The sequence below is a fragment of the Leptonotus elevatus genome, chromosome 2 (assembly GCF_054856555.1).
Source record: "Leptonotus elevatus isolate MCC_2025b chromosome 2, RoL_Lele_1.0, whole genome shotgun sequence".
In the NCBI taxonomy this organism is placed as follows: Eukaryota; Metazoa; Chordata; class Actinopteri; order Syngnathiformes; family Syngnathidae; genus Leptonotus; species Leptonotus elevatus.
The window spans coordinates 22,946,705-22,952,267 of NC_141240.1; positions in this window are offsets into that span (position 1 = coordinate 22,946,705).

Genomic DNA, 5,563 nt, shown 5'->3' on the forward strand with positions numbered 1-5,563 from the left:
TCAAGATAGCTTTTATGATGGGATTGTTCACCGCACCCAAGAATTCTGCTGATATTTTATATGATCTGAATACAGTATGCAGAGTATTATATTAAAGCTTTTCAGAAGTCTTTATGCAGCAGACAAAAAAGGGGAGAGAAAAAAAAAGAACAGTCCTGTTCATGATAACTTAAATTGCACTATTAACACTAATAAGGGCAACTATCCCCAATCATCTTTTCTCCAGGTGATCACCGAGGATTGGAGTGGGGTGGGAGCACACAGGTAAAGTGACCTGGGACTCCCAGGAATACACACACACACATTTTGGTGTGTTGAAAACATGGGTGCAACTTATTTATGAAGTGACATTACAAAGTACCGGCCTGGCATGTATGTTATTGTGTTTTCATTCTTTTTTGCAAGACTTTGTGGAATCCGTTTTGACAATTGCTGCCTGTTGGTCAAGGAAATCTTTAAAAAGAAAAACTGCACCGTCATAAAATATCGATGTTTGCAACATTGGCCGTTATCAACGAGCATTCCCATTTGAGTAATCTTGTGTCAGTGCAGATTGTCAGAGAGGAACATTTGGATGTACACGTGTTTTTTCTTGGCATTTTAATGGACGCGCACATTAAGAAATGTGCATTTGCGCTGAGCATTATTGTTTGTGAGGGCAGAATGTTTGATTGTACTGGATCTCATTAGATTGTGCAGGAAGAGACTTAAGATCACAAATAAAAATCCCATTCCCAGTTTGAAAAGTGAGTCTTCATCCGTTTCCTCTTCTCTGATAGGTTTGGGCAGGTAATAAAAACAATTTTAAAAAAGCAACTGAGACTGAGTTGGAAACTAACTTTCCAGGCGCAGGATGTGCAAAACAAAAACAACTCCCTGTCTTTTTTCAAGGCAGACAAAGCGCACCCGATATCCATCTTTGGGGATAACCTTTGACCCCAGAATCACATGACGCCGAGTGCTTGGAGACCCCGCTGCAGCCAGACAGTCTGTCTAGGAACGCCTTCGCCCTCTTATCCCGACACGTCCTTTTCTTTCTCCCTTTTCTCCTAGGTTGGCCTCTCTCCTCATATCCCTGCTTTATCTTGGACACGACGCTGAACAAACACATGTTATTAATAGCCACTTTGGATCACGGCCTTGGCCTGGAATCAAAGGCGACGCACACACCCAGCATGCTTCAATAGAATTACACAGCTTTCTATTGCCAAATAATGAAATGCTCCCAGAACAGCAAATACGAGAACAAACATTAAAATTGACAGACTATGGATATTTTTTCCGCAAAATAGTTCCCAGGGGTTTGCAAAATGCGTGTCGATTTCTTGTCTTCCTGAAATGAACCCATTTGAGAAAATCCTGTCGCATCAAGTGAGCGACTGGAAACGCCTTCCCATATGCTGCTGGGCAAATGACAAGTACATATAGTGTTGCCATGACAACCCGGGTGGCGCTAGGGAACTGAGCAGGCAAGTAAGCGTCTTCTACTTAGAGATGCAGAGCCCAGAGTTTGGAATCAACCAACTGCCAGTAAAGAAAATAAAAACATTTTCGTTCTAGGAGGCAGCACTTCATACATATATGCAACTCATGGGCACATCGGAAAACACAAATATTGCTCGCCACAACATTGACTACTTAATGTGCTACTTAGGCATGTGCTAGATTAAACAACAGTACTGTGCATCCAGTAAAAATGTCAACGCAGCTCTGCTTACCTTTTGTTTTTGACATGATTGCATCTGTGGGACAGTGGGGGCTGGGGACGTTTCTGCATAGTTGTGCCATTGTATGATAGATGTTTCAGACAGTGTGGCTGCATTCTGGTCATATAACATAACAGATGACAGTATACTGTAGAGAATACCGGACACATCATTACTTTTACTTATTTTCTTTTTTTTAACCGTTGCTACAGAAGACCTGACCTTGCCCATCTGTCTGTTTTACAAATTAAATGTGGCCTTTGAGAACAGAAGTATATTGCATTTACATGGGGGGGAAAACAACTAAAAGAGTTTTTCTGACTATTTTTTGGGGGGCTTTGTTTTTGTTTTCATTTTATTTTGTTATTTCCATTTTATGGAATTTTTTTCTGCTCTTTTAAAAATATGTTTTCTGTCATAAAAAAAATTCATCAAAACAGGGAAAAAATCCAACAACAGCAAAAACTAATTACAATAAAATAATAATAATAATAATAATAATAATAAACAGGGGAAAATTAGTCAGAGAAGCAGAAAAAAAATATTCAGCAAAATGGAAAAAATACTTCATAGAACAAACAATTTTTATTGAAAACTAAAAGTAAAAAAGCCCCTCCCCCAAAAAAAATACTCAAATTTTTTTCCAAGTGACTGAAATACGCTTCTGTACTTGAGTGACCTTTGATTTTTGTTATGAGGACGTCTTCAAAAAATTTTGATCAACTGCATACTCTCATCCTCCACTTTTTCTAATAAATTAATTACTTGCATAATTTTGTTTGAAATGCTGAATGTCATACACAAGCATTTATTAAATGCTTTACTTTAATGCATGCAATTATGTTTATTGCTCAACACAACCTGTGCTACCTTTACCAAGCCATCTGCTGTCAAGCTAAAGGATCAGCTAAAAAAAAATTATAGTGCGTATAATCAGCGTTAATACATGATTAATGCGATCATTTTTTGTACTTAATCAATGAGTTAACGCTTTAACTTTGACAGCACTAAAAGTAACCCTCCCAAACCAGCATTATACAATTATCACTATTCACAAGCTTCTTCTGTGAAAATAAAGCTATGTTTATTAATATTTATATTATGTTTATTATATTTATTTTCATGTTTTAGGCCTCTATGGACAAAACGAGAAAGTTGTGAGGCGGGATGGGAAAATGTGACAGGCTATGGAAGTCGGGCCAGATCAAATCGTAAGCCCGAATCCCACAGAGGGGCGAACATTTGCAAGTGTTTGCGAAGGCAGCGAATATTGAATTCTCGTCAGGGTTCATTCAAGGTTGCCCAACATTAACCAGACATTCGCTAACAGTTTAACGGGTTTTTTTTCTTGTGAAAATAAGAAACACTGGTACTGGCACTGGTTTGACCAACTTTATCAACAATTTTACCCTTTCTGTTACATGAAGGGAAAACAATCCCTGAAAGGTTTAAAGCTTGATGTCATCCAAATTTGTTGAAAATGAGGGATTTTTTTTGCGATAAAAAATTGCGTTACGTGCTGTCTCCATGACTCTCCCGACTTGGCGTGGATTCTTCCCGAGGTGCGAGGCGTGCGATCGACGCCGTCAGCCGGCAGGTCGTCGGGGTGGAGGAATGTGCTAATCAAAGCTTCGTTAAGACTGCGTGGATACACACACACAAACACACACACATTGGCAAACACACACACATAAGCACACCTCACAGATTGACAATGGGGCCCATTCATGCAGAGAGACTTGACTCGACTCTGGAGGGAAGCACAAGCAAGAGTGTCTCAGCATTTGGACACATGTAATTGCCATCACTCAGCCTGTCTGATGCTGATAATGGCGCGATGGGAAATTCCTGTCAGAGCGCTTTCACAAGCCTTATTTTTTATTTTTTTGGCAGGCTCCGTGTTCCACTGCGGGGCAGTCAAATGCGTTATGGCATGCACACATAGCTGTCATTAAACACAATTTGGAAAAAAAAACACACAGCATCGAGACAATTAAAACTCACAAGGCAGTGTGTGTGCGTGTATGTTATTCCCTGGCGTCTGAGCGGGGGCTTGTCTGTCAGTTGGACATGTTGACGGACAGTCTCCACCCTCCTCTTTATTTTTAGTGCACTTTGAAACGACATGAAACTGAAGAGGAGTAAAAACATGCGAAGTGGGTCTCGCCTGAGCTGGCGCGACGTTCCTGTGGTTGGTGCTCAGGTCCAAAATGTGAGCGCTTGGCGGATTGCTAACATGCACTTTTTACTGCATCTCAATGGCATAATGCCAGCAAGGCTACAAATCTTTTCTTTCTTTTTTTATGAGGATAAAATACTCATGTTAAACCTCACTTAGGTTTAATTGTAATGAAGAAATTGGGGCGAAAAAAAGATGAGAAGCAGTGGATTAGTGATTACGTTTTGACTGAGGGCTTAATGCGACCAATATACCAAACGTTCCTCCAACATGAAGAACACTTGAATAATGCAACGGAATGCAATACAAGAGCTAAATCCAACATTTCTGCCTTAGCAAAGACACCTTATACTCACTACTGACTGCACGTTTGTAGGGTTTTTTATTACCCAGAACAGTAAAACAAAATAGCACCTTTCAGAGTGACCTTTTACTGTGGACAGTCTAAGGCACACCTGTGCACCAATCATGGAGTCTAATCAGCATTTTGATATGGCAAACCTGTGAGGCGTGATGGATTGTCTTGGCAAAAGAGAAGTGCTCACTATCACAGATTTACACTGACAATATTTGAGAGAAATGGTGATATATTGATATTGTTCTTTGCGTTTATTTTGTAAAAAAAAAATGGGAGCAAAAACAAAAGTGTTGCATTTACATATTTGTTGAGTACATATGCATAATAGGACCAGAGCCCAGTGGATTAGACAGTACAAGGAAAGTAAACAGTTGAAGCACAAGCTGCCGGTTATAGGCTGTTTTCAGAAATTAACGTGAGTGGTCCATGGTCAGCACACGGGCATGATGAAACGTCTGCTTAATAACTAAGTTCAAGCTTTTTATTTGACTTTAAAATGGCTTATCTTAACCAGATTCCCTCATCGCATTGTAGCAAAAGAAAAATCCCAATATGCTCCCAATGCATCTTTTGGCACGGTAAATCCTTGTTGTGCAAACTGAAAACTAGTTCCCATGACAACCCTTTTACTGGTTCTTCTTCTTCGTCATCTTTAAATCCACTGCTTCATGGACATTTACCCATCGCGGGGTATCATGGAACTTATCACCCGTGAAAAGTGAGGGAACATTGTATTTTGAATTTGTTTAAATGTGTACCGACAATTTTGCGGAGTCATAACCGTTATGAAGTGTGCTAACACAAATGCATCCTCGTTATTATTCTCACTTCTAACATGTTAGTGGTCACATGTAGGCAGGCTTGGGGAGTAATGGAATACATGTATGTAATCAGATTACCAAAAAATGTTAACTGTATTCCATTACAGAAAAAACATGTAATCAGATTATAGGTATATCTATTAAAAATGGGGATTACTTCGAGGGATTACAATTTCTACGATGAGAGAAAGTGCGAAAGAGGGCGAGGGAGAGAGCGAGAACGATAGAGATAGAGAGAGAGATGTCGGGGAGGTGGGAACGAAGAAATTAACTAGTCGTGTCCTCCACACGCGGGCAGTTTGAAAAAGCTTCACGGTCGGTAGGAGGAAATGGCGACCGGTATTCACTGGAACTTACTCGGAGCAAAAGTCCAGCGGCATGCTACGCGCTCTAGCTTCTTGCTAGGTAGCCCGCTAGCCTACAACCATAATGTGAGTTAAACCTTCCAAACAAATCTTCCTCCCACCAATTTACTATTTATACATATACACGGCTAAAC